General features: G+C 47.4%; 1 protein-coding gene across 9 annotated transcripts in view; it reads right to left on the bottom strand.

The window, feature by feature from the left end:
• The window catches only part of PAK3 (p21 (RAC1) activated kinase 3), a 126073-nt gene that overhangs the window by 53163 nt on the left and 51984 nt on the right, over nt 1–20926 (bottom strand). For 3 of the 9 annotated variants that reach the window (XR_013340794.1, XM_077786556.1, XM_021547846.2), the window contains exon 1: nt 17275–17405. The exons of 3 other annotated variants lie outside the window; for them this stretch is intronic. The gene's annotated coding sequence lies outside the window, so the exon portion shown is untranslated. Of the gene's footprint in view, nt 1–17274; nt 17424–17667; nt 17787–20926 lie in introns of those variants that run through there. 3 more of the 9 variants (XM_021547852.2, XM_021547848.2, XM_021547851.2) reach the window with 3 other exon arrangements.

The raw sequence follows: 20926 nt of genomic DNA, 5'->3' as shown, positions 1-20926 counted from the left end.
ACCACCAGCAGTTGTAAGGTCCCCAGCTTATAAATCCAACTGACGTGCCCTGCTTATGCCCCCTGTACACACAGCACCTAAAACATCCAATTTATATTCTGAATTAAATTGTACAGAGCACCCCCTGTACTCCAGGGAATAGCAATCACTGTCAGTTGAAACCAGTGACAGCAAACTCATCTTTTGCCCCAGTGTATTGCTGCACATGTTCACCTGCATATTCTGACATTCAAATACTTGCCTACAGGTCTAGGAGCAAGTGCACCTGGTCACATTCCTTACTGAACACTCTTCTGCTATGTACATTGATCACATCCCCTCTGCATGTCTGCAGCCCCTGACACCCAGTCCCCCAGTCTTCAGCTACATCTCTTGATTTCTTTCAAAAAATTACTGCTCCCATTGACATCCTCATAATTTCTTAATGGGAGCTAAGGCCTTTCAAAGAGCCTTCAGTACCCAACTCAAATCCAAAAATCAGGACTTTTCCCATCCTGCCTCCCTGTGCGGGAGCACAAGAGGAAATACCAAGAATCAGATGTTCTCTTCTGCTCTGTAACTGACTTACCATGGGGACTCTGGCCAATTGCATAATTACAATGTGCCTCCATTCCCTCGTTTCTCAGTGGCTACAATTATGGTCTAACAAATCCCTGGTCACCCAGGACTGATCCTGTGCTTCAGATTCTGCCTCTCTGAAGGTATGTGATAGGCACAGGCCATGCTCATGGGAAAGGCAAGGTCTCTGACATGAACTGGTCATTTATTTTTCAGCAAGTTATGTCAGTGGCTTGAAAGAGAATCTTTTCATGGAAATATGCCACTGTTTGGGAAGGCTTCATCAGAATGATGTATCTCTGGAGAAAGCAGAGAAGGAAGAGCATTTTTGTTCTCTTAGAGAGCACCTGAAGAAAGCACAAGAATTGGGGCTGGGAAACCTGAGATCAGTGCAGGCACCACCACTGTACGTGCAGGGCAGGAGATCCAAATTCCCCAGAACAATTTTTCCAGCCCTCCGTGAAATCTTAATAGTATTTCTTCTTTTCTCAAAAGCTTTAAAAGATCCTGGTTCCAGGGAGATACCAAAGACAAAGCTATTTCCTACATGGTCCCACAACAGGGAGAGCTCAGATTCCACTTAGCTGTAAGTGATGCTGTGTATACACAGACGTGTATCACAAGACGAGTTGTCAAGAGTCCAAGGATGTCAGATCTCCACTCAACTCCCTCCAACACAAAACCAATCTGCTGGCCACCTCCTAGGGATTCTATGCAGATTATTAATTCATTAATGACTGGTGAGTACTTAGGAAAGGTAGAAGGTGAGGAACTGCTGCTATTTCCCATTATTATCATCGCTATCTGACATACATACCACAGGCAACTTGGATCTATTCTTTGTAGCAACCTGTGATGCTGAACTCAACACAAATCAGTTTCTCCAAGCACGTGAGTTACAATAAATGAATGATTATCTTGGCCTAGCTTTTAAAAGAGCTCTGGAGATGGGCATAGGGCCACACACTCTTAACACACAAAAGCAGCCGTGTGACATCGCTGTGTCCCATGAGACTCTTTGAAGCAGCTGTTCTGCCAAAAGCTCCTGCTCATCCACAGACACCCAGAGATAGGAAGATTGTCTCTGTACTAAACTCTTTCTGTGTAGCATCTGCTGACTTAAGGCACCACCCAAAGGGATTTGGGATAACTTTCCTACTCCACAGCAACAAATGCTGAGGCAGACTTTCTTGCAACTTGGCTCTAAGGATAACAACTCCCACCAGAGGGGAGAAGAGGACCACCAGGATTTTGATCTACTGGAACTCATCAGCCTTTCCTTCAGCTCTTTCACTCAGCTGACAACATGGAACACACGGGCCAGACACTCCCTAGAAAATTACTTACTATAATCTAAACTGCAATGCAAACACATCTAAACTCTATCCTAACTCTTTCAGCAGCCAGTACTACTTCATTTGACAATCCAATAGCACAAAATGGATCAAGGCAAAGGCTGGAATTTGCACAAGCATGTTTACACTGGCTGTCTACACCACTCACAGCAGGAGACTTATAAGTGAAACAGTTAGGCTGCTCCCATTTTTCTGACAAGCCCAGAACTTCCTTCCAGCACCTAAATGGGCTACAAGAGAGCTGGAGAGAGATGTTTTATAAGGACATGTAGTCATAGGAGGAGAAAGAATGGCCTCAAACTGATAGAAAGTGGGTTTACATGTTAGGAAGACATTTTTTACTGTGAGGGCAGTGAAGCCCTGGCACTAGCTGCCCAGAGAAGTTGTGGCTGGCTCATCCCTGGGACTGTTCAAGATCAGGCTAAATGGGGCCCTGAGCAACCCGGTCCATGGGAAGGCGCCCCATAGCAGGGGGGTTGGAACTAGATGGTCTTTAAGGTCCCTTCTAACCCAAACCATTCTATGATTTTATAACGAATTATTCATCCTCCCATACTGACAGCACAGATCACTTTCAATTTTTTGTAAGAAGCCCAAAGAAACATCTACCCTGCTGCCAAAGCTGTGCTTGCAGTTCTGAAAGGTGCTCCAGAGTTTGCCTTTCCAGCTGGCACATCAGCACAAGACACAGACACCTCCAGCAACAAGTGCCCTACTGAGCAGCCAGCCCACACTGACTTCCTTGGAGTAGCTGGAGGAGAGATGCACTCCTGTCCAGCTGCAGCATCAACATCTGCCCCAGCAGAGAACACTGCAGCTGTTCTGATGCTCCAGGAATTACACACCTCTACTCTTTACCTGTTGACCCGTTGCTTTGATGGTTTGCTGGTAACATCTGTCAAAAATTCAATTTATGTGTATGTATGTGCACAAATAAAAAAATCAGTGTTTATCGTTCATCTTTCTCACTAATCTCCTTTTAACCAAACTCTGTGGATGTAGGACAACATGACATTAAAAGGACTCAGCAAGATGTTCAGTATGCAACACCTTTACTTCTAGGTGTGCAGTTGTCTACAGTTTCTGAGAATGCACCTTTCCCAAAAGCTTTGGTAAAATAAGAAATACTTAATTCTATTTCAAGGCACCACCTCTTGTCTAACTTGGCATGAGCACTTTCCACCATAAAAAGTTCTTTCTTCCATCAAGGATTTTACGAAGGAGTCAAGAAATAGCATCTACCAACAAAACAGAGAGCCTACATGTCCTCTTTGTATAAACAAAGCTCTTCTCACTCTTCCTTCAGAAAGACATACCAGCCTGATCAGAAAACACTTCCAGACCTCACTGCACAGCTCATTTGCTCTTCATGCAAGGCCTCCATATGAATCCATATCTGGACCTCCCTGGGACAAAATTCCTGTGCTAAATAACTTACCCATAAATTTCTAAAGGATATGATGGGATTCAGTAATGCACCAGAGAAATTACTGCCCATTTCAGGTACACATGGAAGGCAGTGCTCACTCCCATGGGAATCTGTCTCTGGTTGTATGTGCCTCATCATCCATGTGGGAAGCAAATACTTCAACTCATCTTCAAAGCAGAAGTCACTTACACTTACTAAGGACATATACCTGGCACATTACCTTCAGGACTTGGCCAAGATTAACATCTTCACTACCAAGAACCCACCTAAATTCATGAAGTATTCCATATTTTTAACAAGTTGCCCAGAAAAGTGGATGTCCCAATCCTGGAAGTATTCAAGACCTGCGTGGTTGGGACTCTGAGCAAGCTGCTCTCCTGAAAGGTGTCCTCGCCCATGGCAAGGGGTTGGAACCAGATGATCACTAAGGTCCCTTCCAACCCAAGCCATTCTCTGATTCTGTGACACTACATGACTGAGACAGCTCCTGGTGCTTCCACAGACCATTCAGGTCCTGGACTCCAAAATCACCACAGCAATGGTTGGTTAAACAGTGGTTCTGGTATCTGCAAAGAAAAAACTGGGAGCTGCTGAAGGATTTGGGACTGCATTCCTTTTAGTCTGAAACATGATTCACATCAGATAATACAAATCTCTGATGACTTGTGAGCTGAAGAGGAAAGCTGCTGGGCCCCTTTCGCTCTGACTAGTTCCACTGACATCTGTGGCATAGAAGTCTGAGGCAAAAAATACATAAACGCTGTTCTAATTTATCTCCTGATCCCACAAAACATTTCCATGTGGCCAGTATCTGACAAGCCACCAAGACAGAATCTGTGCCAGTTTTCTGGGCTTTAACATTCCCAGCTCAGCAAAGTCTCACAACAGCTGAAAGCTGGACCCTTTATCAGAAGGTGAGTGTTCAGCGCTTCTGATGGAACTCGGCCATGATTATCTGGGTAATCATTATACTCTTTCAGCAATTATCATCAGCACTAATATAACTTTGGCTGCTGCAAACTTTAAGAATGTCTTGATCTAATTTACATTCAGGGATGTTATACCATAAAGTGCAATCCATGATCCCAGTCTAACAAAGCTGATACTGAAGACTGTGTAAATGGAGATGAATATGGATCACTTCCCAAGTCTTTGCAGAAGGTTTGTTTGCCCTCAGAAATCAAGTTTCCATTCTTCCAAAGGCTGCATAGAGAACAGAACCATGTATTCTTTCCTCTGTCTATAAGGAACCACCTCCAGGACTGAAGCCCCTTTCTGAGTAACTGGCCCATACCTGTGGTGATCTGAAAAATGCTTGTCCCAAGAACTCTTAAGAAAGGAAATCTTGTGAGAGGGAAAGGACTTAGAAGGTAGCTACAGAAAGGAAGAATGTGTGCTGGAAAATAGTAGAAATCCTGAGACCATGTTCTGACTGCAAATGTCACCTAGGATGTTACATCAACATAAGAATTTATGCGTAACTAAACACAGCTATTTTATAAACCCCAATCTGCAAATTAAATGAAAAATTGAGGTCAGACCACATAATTGAAGGCAGAATTTGGCCAATGATCATTATTTTTCTTAAAAACTGTCCTCTAGGCTAGAAGGTGTGTCATGATGTCCCAAGATAGTTAACACAGACTAAGAAAACAGTACTGACAGACTATTTTTTTGCTGACGGTAATCTCTGTCAGGTCCTCTCTGTGAGAGCTCTGACACAGGCTTGGAAATCCATTCCGATCCCAGAAGTTTAACTGCAAAACAATTCAGCACAGGGCAAGACACACATCTTTTATATTTAAGAATTAGCTGGGATGCTGCTTAGAGTTTATTTTCCCCTGCTTTCTCAATTCTAACCTGGTTATATGCTTAGAAATTAAAGCTAAAGGGCAGAAAGATAATGTTTTTCCCAACATGACAGAAAAAAACCACAGAAAACCTGGCTTCCTCTGAAGTATCAGGCCAGAGTTGCAATTGCATTTTCACTTGTTTTACTAGATCCATAAAACACCACTTGTGCTGAATGGGTGCAGGGGGAGACATCTCATGTACTGCTCAAACTTAACAAGAGCATGGGCGAGCCCTTGAGTTGAGTGGAACCAGCCTTCTGGAATGCCACCAGCACCAGCACAGTGTGGCAGTAATTCAGGCCCTGCCTTCTCTCCTCAGAGTGTGAGGCTCAGATATTAACACAGAAACACAGCTCCATAGGCTGTGGGATTCTGGGTACCAGAAATTCTGCTCAGGCAAAGCACAGGGAAGGGAGAGCCCAGAGGAGGAGTCTCTAAGATGTGGTTCCAGCATTCACAACTGGCCTAAATTTTACTCCATGCCAGGAAGCATCTCCTTTCTCACAGAGAGCTGCTGTTACAGAGCACTGACACCCACCATGGAGCAACTGGGCATGCAATATTAATAGCATCAATGAGAAAATTAGGATCCCACATCAGAGCACTGAGAGTTGTTTTTATAATATTTTGCTTTGAAACTAAGTGAAAAAGAAAAGGTGTTACACTCAGCTAAGCATGTTTAGAGGACTTTGCTTTAAGATATGATTCTGCAGCTTTTAAACACACACATATACAGAATGACCCCTTAAGGATGGGGGAAAGCTGCTGTCACCTGTAACTCAGCAAATCACACGTTATATGAAGAAATAAAAATATGCTGCTCTGAAATTTAGCCTGGAAGGGAAAAATGTCCAACTACAATAACGAATGGCTGCTGAAAAGTCAGTCAAATGGGAAGTGCTGCTTTGTCCATGGTTTTTCTCAAACATGGTCATTCCCTTGGAATTTGAGTCCAGACATTCTCATCTGCATTACACTGAGACCCTGCACTGAATACAACAGATGCAAACAATAATCCAAATAAATTAGTATACACTTATTTTCTAGAATTTTTCTAATAAAAGAAAATGAAAAAAGAAGATAATAAATTAATCTAATTTAGAAATCTTCCCTTCTCTATTAAAACATTGACATTGGACCAAATTACACAGAGCCTACCTTTATCTGTCAGTACAGATGAAACATGAATGCAAATACTGTCAGCCATACAATCTCTATAAGGAGACTCTTGCATTTGGGGATTTAATAAATTAAGGACAAGTAGAAAGCATGGAAATATTATCTTGAGGATATAGTGGTTATTACTGGTCCCTTTTGACTGGAGCAGGAACTGGTCAGCCATAGTAAGTCTCCACGGATGGGCACAGCCTGATCTGAGCTCTCTGCCTGCACTCTAAGCAAGATGATGCACGTTGCATGCGAGTGCAGCACTGTGCCCACGCCTGCATGACCTGCAAGGGGTCCATCATGGTTCTGTCCTGCTGACAGCTACGGGTGTCTGTCACTTCCAGCCTGGAAGACATGTGCTCTATCACTGCCATAAACCTGGCAAGATGCTAGCAGTGAAGTCTTCATGTGATTTATGTTTCTCTAATAGTTCTGCCACTTTAGCATCCACCCACAGAGAGGACCTGACATCTTTTTAAGTAGTTTGTTGAGACACTACAACTTGATGACTCAACTTAGTTATTTGTCTTAATCTGCAACAGTCTCAGAGCTGTTCAGTAAAATAAGCATGGGCTATTTCCTCTCAGAGCAGGTGAAAGATGGAGTCAACTACTAATACACCTGCACTACTTTGCTCAGTTACCTGGTTTCATTTTGAATCAAACCCTGTCTATCTTCTGCTTTAGCCTGTCTTACACATGTGCAGCCTCCCTGCCTTCACTGGTGCTCAGGCCAGACAGTCTGAAATTACATCACTGGCATCTTGCTGCAGCTTAGATGGCATCAACTCAGGTTACACAGGACTGGGAGAGACCCACTGGGTCACAAAGTACAGCCCCTGCTGTCCAGGCAACCACGTCACCTAATCCTTTTGTAAGTGAATCAAAAATAGTTATGAACCATACCTCACTGGGCACACCCCAGGCTAGCCATAAATGACATATTGTGGTGTAAAATGAATTGGGAAAAGTACACAGACACATCCAAGACAAATTAGAAAGTGCAATAAGCAGGGAGGGAGCTTAGTCTAATGGCCAGGGAATGAGACAGGCAGCAAGATGCCTGGGTCCTGCTGCTGGCTCCTGTTCTTCCCTGTTCCGCCCATAGTGCCATTACTCCATCCCTCAGGTTCCTCTGGGCTGAGACCAAGATAACAACACTGTCCCTCCTTCCTTCACAGATTGCTTTCAGCACCATGACAAAAAGAAGGACACAAGAACTAAATATTTTTATCCACTTAATCTCCCCAGCAGGTTTTTAAAGCCCATTTTAAAGCCCTCCTTTGCAATTCAGTCTGTAGATAATTTGCTACCTGCATCTCCATAAAGTTTAACCTGTCATAGCCTGACAAAGGTGTAATTTCATCCCCAGGCTCTTCTGACTTGAGACTGTGGAGTTTCTCTTTGTGGATAAAGTATCAAAGCAATAGCTTTGAGACAACAGCCCTTTGCATCTCACAACCCACATATTATTCTCCCTAAACACAGAATCAAAACTTTTTCTCTCCCCTCATGCTTCCTCCCCACCGTGCACACAAACATAGATAAAAGCAGCAGACAGAGACACAGAGAGAGGATGGTTTATCCCACAGACAGGATTACTGCATCATGATGTAATGACCTTGTTCATGAAAGAAAAAGGTTAGTTATATATCAGCCTGAGCTGTAAAAATACCAGTTCCTTTTCAAAACGGGGTAAAATAATGTCCATTTAAAGTTATGCTTAAGAAAACATAAAACACTTGTCCAGTGAACTGGAGAGAGAAAGAGCACAGCCCAAGTGGTTTCGGGATAACCCCTCTGCAGACACACATAACACAGAGAATCAAACAAGCAGGAGTGTTCCTCTGCTATGTATGCATGGAAAGGAGTACACTGCTTTTTATCTGTTTGTATCTCCAAGCATCCAAGAGTCCTTTCTGTACCCTACAAAGGCACATGGCAAAAAGAGCCATTTATGTTTCACTTCATGTGCAAAATACTACAGAGTCAACTATTTCAGTTGCCCCTTGTGAAGACTTTACATTTGTAGTTGTTTTCTTCCACCTCAGAACAACTGGAGGAGGAAGGCCATATGCTGCCTGCATATGAAGCAATGCCATGACAATAATTCAAGGCCATTATTCTCTCTTTTTAGACAACATTTAGTGAAGCTTTGGCCACGACTAAAATGCCAAGGCTGAGATAATCACATTTGTGACTACAGGTTCCTCAAAGGGACTTATTTCTAATGAATTTTCAAATGCTTTGAAAATAATAAGCACAGTATTTACCACAGAAAACAGTAAAAGAACACTGATGCTACTGCCCCAGTATAGCACACTTATTTCACTGCACTGTTGATATTCTGCTAAAGTGAAGTGCATGTTCTTAAAGCCGATATTTACCAACAGATACAACAGTTGTGAAAGTAATATAGCCCTTCCATGTAAAAATAGGCCTCCAACAGGATATACAAGGCATTTGGCAAGTCTTAGCCTGCCAAGGGCAACTGCTCCATGTCCTGTTTCCAGGACAAGAAAGCCCTCCAGTTACTCCAGATTCTTCCAGTGGTGAATGCTGAGCTTGTCTGGTAAGTTTTCTGAGCCCAGTGGAAATCCTAGAGCAGACACAGAAAGCTCTGAGTCTGAATTGGCACCAGATGCTTTAGAAAACAAGTGTTTTTCATTTTGTTACAGCAATATGAGAAGGCCAAAATGCTTTATTTGTCAGCACAGGAACAGCCACTCATCTAAGAGCATGAATATTCTGTTGAAGTTGTTATAAAAATCAGACTCTTCCAAGGAAACCCTGCACTGAGTAACAGTGCCATGTGCCAACTTACAGGGCTCTCTACACGTGTATGAGACAGGAAATGTATTTTCTATAGCAGATGAACAGCAATGACAGCCTTCAGACTAGAGTATGGAATATCATTTGCATCAAATTCCAACCTCTCAAGGAGCAGCCTACAGTATCTCCCTACTAGCTCAAAGACTCCATACAAAGGCCAACTCAACATCATGCATCTACTGCAGTTTCTTCTCAATTAAATAAGGAAAAGTGTATTAGGCATATATCAAAACTGCATTGCAGCTAGAGCTGCCAATTACTTATGGCAAAAGGGAGGCTGATTCATCCGACTGTATGTGGGCCTTGGCTGGAGTTTTCCCAAAACGCAACAAGAAAAGAAGAAAACCTCAGTGAACCACCCCCTCATTCCCACTCCTTCCTCCCCCACAAATCACAGTCAAGCAGCCTGCGCTTGCAAAAGCAGCATTTCCTGGAGGATTCTTTCTTCAAATCACTCCTTTTCTAAATTCAGACAAAACACACAACTCAAAATTCATTTGCATGCGATATATATGCATACAACAACACCTCTCCCAAACACTTACGAGCAAAAGGCAATGCAAGGGGTCTAAAGGACCTTTAAATCTCCAGTATCCAGGGATCCCTACATCTTCCACTCCAAATCTCAGAGCATTCTGAGGCCACCTGTGTAGAGTTCAATGGCTACCTGACAACACTTGGCTTGGCACCAGCCTGCAACAGCTGAGCAGGGGCTGAGGGGCCTTGTCTTTCTCCTCACAGCAGTCACAGAACAGAACATTTCTGCTAAGCACAAGCACATCCTGAACCCAGACCTTTTCACAAGTTTCCTGTGTCATATGTATTTAACATCTAACATATCACAAGTAGCAATTATCCATCCAACATGTCCCTCCTCCACTTTGTGTGTCTCAAATGAGCCTTGTGGCCTCAGGGGTGCCAGGGCTCTTCTCTCCTAGGCACTGCTGCATGGAAATTGTTCTTACTAGTTGCCATGGACCCATTTAGGTACCTACTAGCCTAGGTCTTCAAGGTCCTCAGCCACACCAACACCACTCTTCCCCACAGTGAGTTCAGGACACAAAACTTAATCATGTTTACTGCTAACTGCTATCTTTCACTGCTCTGACAGCACCCTACTGATGACCTTGGGCATCTGACTTCATCCTTTTGTTTCCAGTGTGTTTGACATGAGTCAACCTGGCACCCAGCCTCCCTGGAGCAGTCAGACCCTGCCTTAACACATCTCTGCTTTTTTTCCAGGCCTGACTTTTAGGCATTTATTGTAGATCTTTAAAACAAGTTTTCACAGAAAATATGCTTTGAGATCCTCAGAGTACAGAGTTATGCTAGATGCATGCACCCACTGCTCACTGCCTTCTGGCACCAACATTCAAAATTCCAGCGAGCACAGAAGGGAGCCTGAGCTGCCTCTTCCATGGCAAGGGGGATCAGGAGTCAGACACAGCCAGCTCCATGGTTCACAATGCAACGCCTCACCAGCACTGCAGGGCACACCAGTGCAAGGTGTCTTCTGCCTAATGGCCCCACCAACAAAAGCCATCAGTCTGATGAAAACTTGTGCTTTAGATACTGCTGGATTATGCAAGAGCACAACTTCTTCTCCTTGCCTGAAAGCCAGTCCTATTATGGGTTGATTTTGGGATTATGTTTACCAGACTGCTTGTGGGTACATACACAGCTATATGTAATTCCTGTTTCAGTACACAAGCAATTACAGTCAGGACAGATGCAATCCTCAGAGAGTCACATGTGTTCAGGTATACCCATGAAGGAAGACTCTACCATTCTGCTGAGATCAGCAATGCACACAACATGAAATGCAGCTCAAAAAGTACTCAAGAATCAGGTAACAGACCTCCTGTGTCATGTGTGGGCCTGGGAACTTTATCCATGTGCTGCTGTGTTCATTAAGTAAGAGGAAAGAGAGCTTACCAAACCAAGGACTTAGAACTGGAAAACTACCTTGTAACCAGATTCTTACTGCTTCTCCTTACTACATGAAGAAGACTGGCATTCACCTTGAGTGTCCAGAGTGCTCCACAGACCATGGGAGAAGACAGGGCATGCCCTAAAGATCAGGTTGTTCAAAAGCTCTGTTCGCATTACAAGTTATGCTGTAGAAGTGCACCTTAATTAGAGATGCTTTGTGGACAAAAATAGCAGAAGTTCCAGCACTTCAGTATCACAATTAATTTCAAAAATGGTCCAGGACCCAACTTCTGTGTGTGAACTGTTAATATACTGCAGAAAATAGTAAGACTCCACTCTCAGCTTATTCCTTCTGAAATACTGTTATTTATTAGTGCCCCTAAAGAGGGGGATCTGCATTCCTCTAGTGCAAGAATAAGCGGAGACAAGAGTATGGAGAGAAGGTGTGGCACAGGCCATGGGGCAGAAATTAAAGGTGAAGACTATTCCCACAGACTGCCACTCTAGATACTTCCAAAAATTGCCCCACCTCTTTCTGGTCCATGCATCCTACAAAGTACAAGGCACCTTTCTCAAAAATAAACAAATCAGGGAGCAAATTATGTCTATTTTAGTCTTTTGCTAGAAATCTCACTTTTCCCCATTCTCTGGAATGAAGAGAGGAGAGTCATAGCACAGAACAGCTGATATACACCACATCTGTAGGAAATGCCACCCTGAGCTGCAGAGGCTTGCTAGAAAGATCAAACGTGGATGTAAGCAGCTCTCTTCTGAAGAAGGCATCATTTCAGTTGTTAAAATATTCATGCGCCAATAGGAGCTGTGGTATCAATGTCTGTCCCTGATACAAACAAACCTGAGGTTAAAGCACGACAATCTGTGTTATGCAGAGCAAAGGCACAATTAAAAGCAATTCCCAAGTCTCCATTTCTGCAAACACACATATGACAGCTTTTCTAGTGACACATCAAGAGCAACCCAAATCCAAGTCTACAATCTTCTGCCTGTGAGGGCAGGAGACATTAAAAACAGCTTTAGCAAATGCCCAGGATTTTAATTGTGTGCCTTCAGTTTTTCCCTCTCAGGTTTACCATGTACCAGCAGCCCTGTGGTTCATCTGGGGAGTGGCTGGATGCACCTGATAAATATGAGCTGGCATCTGGGCACTGCAGGTTGAATCAAGACTCTCTGCAGGGAAGCGCCTAGAAAATTTCTGATCTGGAGGATTTTCTCCTTCACAATAGGGAATAGAGAAGTAGCAGACAGAAAATGGAAAACATTAGGCCTTTCACTCCCCCTCAAGAGACACAGAGAAGTACTTTCCAGTGCCCTTTCTAAACAGGGAAACTGATTTTTTGATGCCAGCAAATGAACAGAGGCTGGGGGGGGGGAAACACAGCTGCTGCCCCTTCAACAATATTATCCGAAAAATTAAGTCCACCCAGGTGACATGGCAAGAAAATGTTTTAGTACTGCCCTCGTCACATGCATCAAACTGTGCATACACCCTGCAGAGCAACACTGAGCCTGCTAAGGTGCCAGAGTATTTTCAACACTTGAGGATTAGAAAGGAAATGAGAATGGTTTGGCTCTGGAGTCTGTACCATACTGCAACATCGAAATGGCAGTTTGTTTCAGGCTTATGGGGATCTATGGCTGGACAAAAATGACACTGCAGTACCCTGAGTTGTGGCAAAGTGAAGCACATGCATTAGGAGCAAGCTGGACCACAGCACAAAGCTCAGTGGTCCACAAGCCAGGTGTCACTTTCAGAAGTCAAAGGACCACATCCAAATCTTTGCTTCCATTCCCTGAGAAAGCAGACTTTTGCTACCGGGACAATAAACAAATATGAAATTGCCCAAAGATTCTTTGAGTATGTTTTGGATCCAAACTGCCTTTTGCTTCTGATGGCAATGACAGTACATATGACCAGAACAGAGCAAACCTTATCTATCTATCCAACCCTACCTTTGTCATTCCCCAACTTTGACCCTTACTGTGCTGTATCAGAGCACCACACTGAGCCCCAAACCCAGCACATGGAGGCACTAAATACTATTCTGACTGTGGAACTGGCAGCAAAGACTCCAGGGCAGACATGTGCTTTGCTCTGCATCACTCAAGACTCAGTCACATGTGTTGGTACACTCCTAGATAAGCAACTGACAATAAAACTAATGTTGGGAAATGAGCACACAATATATAACACTATTTTACCCTAGAACACTTGATGCACACAGCCATAACAGTAAGCCTTTAGAACAAAACAAAGCAACACTCGTAGCAGAGGTTCCTAACCAAGCAGGACATGCCCCCCTCTTTAAGAGGGACATGATTTCCAAGTCTGCCTCTGGAAGGAATGATACAAGACAGGACATCAGAGTACCTGGAGGTGCACCTAGCCCAGTGCTCCAGGAGCCAGACTTGCAGGTAGGGCTGGTGCCATATGCTGACACAAAGATCCTCCTAACCCAGAAGCCAACAACCTGGACGCTTGTAGGCCTGTCTGTCCCCTGCCCAGGGCTTCCTGGGATCAAGAGCTCCAGAAAAGGGGGACATGAGACTGCAGCAACAACATCACAGGCTTCCTGGATGCCTATCAGCGGGGCAGATGCCATGGTGGTTGCCCAGAGCAAGGTGCACCCAACCTGCCACATCCCATACCACCTGAGGCAGTGAGTGCCACCTTGCAGCCCAGTTCCCTGTCTCAGAAAACCTAGGAAGCCAACTTATACAATGTGCTGTCAGAGCTAAATTGGAGCAGTGCAATTGAACACCCAAAATCAGAAGTCCTTTGGCTATCTCCAACAAAGCACAGTTACACACTTGCTGTTCACTGCATACAAGCCACAGTTGCTTATGTTCACCTGGAAACAATCTCTAGAACTCCAAGCACTGACACTATCCACTAGCAAACCACACACTTTTGTCATATTTTTCCATTATAAAATTACTGCTAGGAGCAGAAGACAACCAGCGACAGCAGGTCTGAGATAAGACATTCACATCAGTGTCTCTAGCTGTGCTGACCCCAGCCCAGTGAAACCTTCTAATTACCACTCAGCCTAATGCTATTCTTCAAGTAACAGGAAAATCAAAGCCAAAAAAAGGAAGATCTACAAGCTCAATTATTTGTGTCTGAAAGGTGAAAGGCAAAATAGAGCTACAGGGAGAAATTGCTTGCTAAACACAAAACAGCATTAGTGAATAAAAAAGATTATTTCTGCAGGTGAAAGTTAATTCATGTTCTTCTCTCTCCTTTCTATTGCTGCCCTCCCCATTAAGTTCTTGGAGAAAAGCTTCAAGCACCTTTGACATGAACTAAGGAATGTAATGAAAGAGGAAGATCACAGTAGGCTTCCGCCTGCCTACTGTGTAGCACAGCAAGAACAGAAATCAGTACTCAAACTAGAGAAGCACAAAGTGACAGCACTGTTAATGTCCCAAAGTCACAGGGAGTCCAACCAGAGAGGCAGCAGAAGCCAAATCTGGCAACATCACCCCTGCAACTGGTTCTGTGCAGGCATGGCTAAAATGAAGGAGAAGCTGTAGGCAGATCTGAAAGACCTTCAGATTCCCAGCTGGTTTTGATCCCAGATCACAGGCAGCTCCAGGGACACTTGGATCCACAGTCACAATTAAAGTATTAAAAGAAAAAGAGAAGAAAGCTTCAGGCAAAGGGAACAGGAACTGAAAATGGGACTATTCCCACAAACTAGATCTCCTCTAGGAGCAAATGCTGGCAGGCCAGGAGATGGCTAACATAAGAGCTGGATTTGCTATGGCCAACAATGTGTTGCAGAGTTGAATGTGTCTGATCTACCCCTGTAATTGTATGTACAAAACCTGCAAAGAAATAAAGAGAATTGGAGGAAGATAACCTCTTGTGCCCAATTTTGTTTTTCCAGACTTTGTGAGTCAGCTCAAGACACACAGGACAATCTGGACTCCAACTTCCACATGTTTTCTGAGTTTTGGTCAAATCCTTACAGAGGAGTTGTCCTGTCGACAGTCTATGTGGAAAAGTAAAGTTCTCTTCCCTGTAATCAGCAATAAAATGCTCTTGAACTTCTGGGAAACCCTCCTACACAGGCTCACTGGCCCGTTAGTGTAGAGGGCACAAAGCCCCCATCAGTCCCTACAAAAAGCCAGACACTTGTGTTAGAGCCCTGAGGTGAATAAGGTTCAAGCCCAGGGCCTGTGACAACCAAAGCAGCTCACCCTGGGTATTGCCTCCTGCAGCATTCTGCCACAGCTGTCTCCCAAACTGTTGCTGCTGCAAATGGTGGCCCATGAGGTCTGAAACTTAATCCTGTAACAGGAGCTCCTGAGACTTACTTTTAGTTATCCAGAGTCACTCAGTGAAGAAATGCCATCCATGCACATCTTGGTTCAGAGTACAACCTCCTCTGTAGCACAGAGGCAGCTGCTTGCAGCCCTCCACCTTTGAAGCCAGCCAGCCCCCAGCCCCAGCCCCAGCCCCTGCACCTCTGACTAGTTCCACACTCAAGGAATCCAGCTCCCACCCATGCTGCTCCATACAGCCACAAGCATCACCCTCCCTCACCAGCCTATGCGCACCAGAGAACAGCCGGCTCAGGGCAATCCTTCCCCTCTGTGCACATAACCTGCCCCGAGCAACCCACCAGTCCGCGTCCCAGACCTACAACCCATTACCCCTGACCCCTAATTCACTCAGCAGTTACTCAGCATTCTGCTCACATCGTTGGGTAACCTGTGACTGGAAGGCCAAGGCTCCTCTGCAGCCATGTGCCGGCCACACTTCCACTTCCCCGGCACAGCGTCCTCCTGCTGTGCCCGAGCCCCTCCTCCTCGCCTGACAGCCACAGAGAAGGTGGATTCACAGCAGAGGAGCCAGGGAAGCCGAACTCATCACCCCTCTCTCGGGCAGGCAGCAGCACCCGGCTCCGGCCCTCCCGACAGCCCGTCCTCCTCCCCGAGGAGGTGCGTGTCAGCCCGAGGGTCGCTCGGCAAAGCCCACGCTGATCTCCGGCCTCCGGTTCGCCTGCAGGCATCCCCGGCCGTGCCCAGCGAGACGAGGGAAAGCAGCGTCCCCTCTCGGGCAGCCCCGGCGCCGGGTCGGAGCCGGGCAGGTGGGGCACCGGCGGCACGGAGCTCTGAAGGGGTTTGCCAAAGCCTCTGCACAGGCACCCCGGCTGCTCGCTCCCGGCACACGCTGTGCCCACCCCGCACACGGAGAGGCAAAATCCAGCCCCTCAACACCCCTCGGGCTGCAGGGCCCCGAACATCCCCGCTCTTCGCAGCCTGGGCCCACCATCTCTTTCAGATGCTGCTCCCTTTGAAGCCATGGCTTCTCTTGCCTGAATTCCCTCGGCCTTCCACGTTAAATACCTCGCCGTGTTTAAACATGGCTCGTTTTCTGGCATCGGTGAAAAGTGGATCTGAAAACTGCCTCAATGACCAGCAAAAGGGGCCACTCGTGCCGAGCGCACCCCCCGCCGGAGGAGGGAAGCTTGGAGCGGCCAGACATCACGCTGGAGCACTTCCTCGGCTGGCTGGTGTGCAAGTCTGGGACAAAGGGACAGCCCAGCACAGGGACCAGCTCCAGTGTGGCATCAGGCACCACCATGCACGCACAGAGAGACCACCCTTCCCTGAACGGATCGCGGGGAAAACTTGGCAGGTGCCAAGGTCAATCGGATGTGCGCTACCAATAACGAGTTTATAAAAAAAATGAAAAAAAAAAAAAGAAAAAAAAAGGCGGGGTTATTTATAGCCCAGAATTTCTCACTCCTCTGCAGAAGCGCAGCCCAGAGGCGGCATTGTTGGGAGATAGGGAACACACGCACCGCGGCCGCGCTAATGGCCGGTGCCGGCGCTGACACAACTTCAGCTGCGGCGCTGCGGCTCCGGGAGCCCTTCCCGCTGGACACCGGGCTCCGGCCACCGCCGCCTGCCCGGCAACACACGTGTCACTGACGGCAGCGGCACCCCGGAGACGCAGAAACAACCCCGGCACCGGCGCACCCCGACCCTGCCCGCGGCGTCATCCTCCCACCGTCGGGAGGAGACGGGGCGCCGCAGACGCGGCCACGGGCACCGCGCTTCGCCGGCGGCCGCAGGGCCCGGCCGGGGTTATCTGGAACCGCCCCGGCCGCGGTTACCTGGATCTGCGGTCGCTCATTGCTGCGCGGCCGGGGTTACCTGGAGCCGCGGTGCTCGCCGCCGCCCGAGCGGGGTTACCTGGAGCCGCCGCCGCTCATCGCCGCCCCGCCCGTCCCCCGCCGCCGCCGCCGCGCGCCCCCCGGGCGCGGCCCGTCCCCCCGCGCCGCCAATCGCCGCGCGCGCGCCCGCCCGCCCCGCGCGTCGCGGGGCCGCCGCAGCGGCGCTGGCGCAGCCAATGGGCGCGGCGGGCGGCCGGTGACGACACACGGGCCGGGGCTGGGGCTGGGGGCAAATCTCGTGTTTCAAGGCAGCGCGCACGGAGAGCGCGGCGCGGGGGGGTGCGCGCCCTCCGAGCCGCTTCCCCGGGTGCCCCCCCGGAGGTGTGCGGAAACCTGGGAGGCGGGACCGGCGCCGGCCCGGGGTGAAAGGGGTCCTGGAAGGCGTCATCGCGCTCCCTGGTCTTCGTCCGCCTGGAACTGGAAATGCACCGTGAAATTCGGGGCTCCCCCGGATGACGTCTGCGTGTGACAGCCCGTGCGCTTCTCCCGTCCGCATCCAAATGAGGGAGAAGCCCCGCGCGAGTGAGGCTGGAGCAACCAGCTCCGGCCACTCCTGCGGCAGAAAGGGCACTTCCTTAAAAACATCCCCCAACGCACCAGAAGAAAAATCTTATTCACGGTCTGTGCTTTCCATTCTCCTTCATTCTTTTAGAATTATGCTTCCCTAGGCAACGTGTGGTGTTTCTGCTCCTTCTGAACCACGAATTCAGCTCCTCCATGAAAGGTATCAAAAGTAGAAACAGACCCAGCTTTGATGAGGATGATCTCATGTTTACAGTATTTCCAGGAAAAAAAACGTGCAGATAAACATGACCAATTTTACAATCTCTGCAGCAGAGCCCACAGGTCCCTGGGCACGGAGCAGTGCTGGGGCTGGGAGCACCAGCCACGCTCTGAGCTTGGGGCTGTGCCCGGTCCCAGGGCTGGCAGGAACCTCTACCAGCTCCAAATGCCACCAAGGGAAAGGGCTGTGCTGTTACATACCAAAGCAGTGTACCTTTGACCATTTTTTTGTTTGATTTCTTGGGGATTTTTTCCTGATGGAGATGCAGAGTATGTGTAATAACACATTATGGAGCAGCCAAGGGTAAGCAATGAAGAGTTACCTTCTGCTGGCTGCTATTGCCAAAGGTAAGGCAGGCCACATGTATCCAAGAGGAGATAACAAATCATCGCAGCCCCACCACACGACATGTGATCTTCTCTGACCACGAGTGATCAGGCTGCTGCCTTACAGCTTGCTCAAAGGACCGGTTCTCCAGAAGCAAAAATTCACTGAGTCACCCAGTCCAAGCTGACGTGACAAACAGCCCTGACTGAATCATTACCATCCCCTCCTGCTGTAAGACGAATTCTCACCAAAGTTTTCTTCCCCAGTGTGAGTCAAATCTGTCACTTAGCTGGCTGGTTCTGCAGTGATTACAGTCAAGCCACAGAGCAAATTGTCAGTGTTCTTTGCACTCCCACAGAAAATTATTCCTGTGGATAGATGACTTTCAGGATCCTCTAAGGTAAGCAGGAATTGTAAAAATCTGCTGTCTCTCAACAACGGACGAACAGGATTTCCATTTTCTGCTGCAGGTAGTGTCTATGTGACAGTGTCAGTGTCCAGTGGCAGCACTGTGTGCATCCAAGAGGGCTGGGACAAGCCATGGGGTACCTCCTGCAGAGGACACACTCTTTCTTGTTGAGCCAAAGCGGGTTAGTTAGCAGAGAGTGCAGGTTTTGGCCTTCGGCTCTTCTCCCGTCAAAGTCCATGTAAAGCTTTTGGAGGAATGTCCCGTGACTGCAGCGAGGAAGGGAACGCAGCTGAAGGAGCTGTCAGGGCCCCTGCAGGCTCACCCAGCCCTGCAAACCACACTGCCTGCTGCAAACTGCTGTTTACAAGAGCCCAGAGCTGGGAAGGACTGAGCAGATGGGGGACCAGCAGTGCCCAACCACCATCAGAGTAAAAATCAGTCCCGATGGCTTTGGAAAGACTGGTGGGTCATTTACCAGCCCCACACCCTGGAGTACCACGAGCCATGGGAAGTGCAAAAGGCTTCCAAAAGAGGGAGGCAGCTCAAGAAAAAGCTGCAGATAGACCATGAAATCAGGCAACTACACTTGTTAGGACTGAATCTGTGAGTGAATCACTTCCATTCCTTTTAAAAAGTCCAACTAAAATCTAGTTTAAGCATAAACTTTTAGCAGAACTGCTCAAGGAGCACCATAAGGAAACTGCAACCTCTCTGAAGCACCAAGCCCGGGTCAGGCTCTCATCTGACTTTGCCAAAGGCTGGGCAACAGCAGATGAAGGAAGAGTTTCAGTTTCCTTTCCCTGTGAAAGAACAGAAACTTGACTCTGTGACTGCATGCAGTAAAAAAGCAGATCAGATCTCTTACGCTCAGCCCTGTCCAAAGCTACAACTCTCCTGGGAGCCAAAGAAACTTTGCCAGCCTTAACTGTGCACAGTGGAGTTTTGCCTGAAAATTACAGTTTTTAAATGTCCATGTCTTTCAGGTTGGCCTTGGGAGACCACAAAGCCTCTGAACCTGTGCATTTCAGCCTTCTAGGGTTCTCCAGCTATCTTTAAGCTGTTAAATGGAAACCGGCTGTCCCACACCTGATAGAAAACTGACTTTGCATGCATTTCCCATGCCTTCCTGGCAATGGAGAAAAGAGTGGCAGCAAAAGCAAAGGCCACAAAGGGGAAACTGCCCAAACCACAGAGCTCCCTTGCTCCTCATGCCAGCTGTAATGAGGCTGACCCTGCTGGAACTGGAGGGATCTGCTGCACGCTATAAGCAGCTGCATGTGCTGACAATGGGCACACTGCTCAAGCACATTGCTGGGAGAAGGGAAAAAAAGAAAAAATGAGTGACTGCATGGTCAAGGCACCTACACAGTCCAGAGTGGTGGGCTCAGCAGTGCAAGCTGGACTTGCTCCATGGGTCCACCTGGGATGGGCTGGGCTGGACCAAACCTGCATAGTGTGGCAGGGCCTGATCTGGCCCAGACATGGCCATGGTGATGGCTTTGTCCTCACAGGGCATAGGAAAGCAGGCCACTCCCTGCTAGATGTCAGTTCCGTGTGACTGTCACATGCATGTCCCAGGGAGTCAGAAATGCTTTAAGTCCACACGCCCACCCATGAGGCCCAGCCTCCAAGACCCACAGGGCCTGCCCAAACCCTGTTTTTTCAGGAGCCATCTGGTATCTGAGCAAGAATCTCATCCTACAAAAATAACTTTGGAAGCTGCCCTAATTTGAGCCCCAATGCCCAATGCTTTAGGTATCTGAGAAACAGGAGGAAGGATCTGGCTGGACCATGTGCATCACCAACCCCAACAGCTCCTTTCTTGTGTACTAAAATAGGCAGGATTGCTTGTATCACAACCATCTGTGCTGGAGTGTCTCTGTGATGGGCTGTGCACAAGCTTTCCAGCCCTTCCTTGGACTGTTCCCAGACAGGAGTGGCCCAAGGGCAACTCCTTCCTGGAGATGCAACCCCATGGAAATTCAGGGCCAGGTAGCCAACACCTAGCAAAGCAAGAGAAACAAATTTTAGCTCTGAGCAACAAATAGCCTTCTTGTAGCCTACAAAACATG

The sequence above is a fragment of the Lonchura striata genome, chromosome 14 (assembly GCF_046129695.1).
Source record: "Lonchura striata isolate bLonStr1 chromosome 14, bLonStr1.mat, whole genome shotgun sequence".
NCBI classification, from domain to species: Eukaryota; Metazoa; Chordata; class Aves; order Passeriformes; family Estrildidae; genus Lonchura; species Lonchura striata.
The sequence above is the reverse complement of the archived record's forward strand: the minus strand, read 5'-3'. Positions and strand labels throughout refer to the sequence as shown.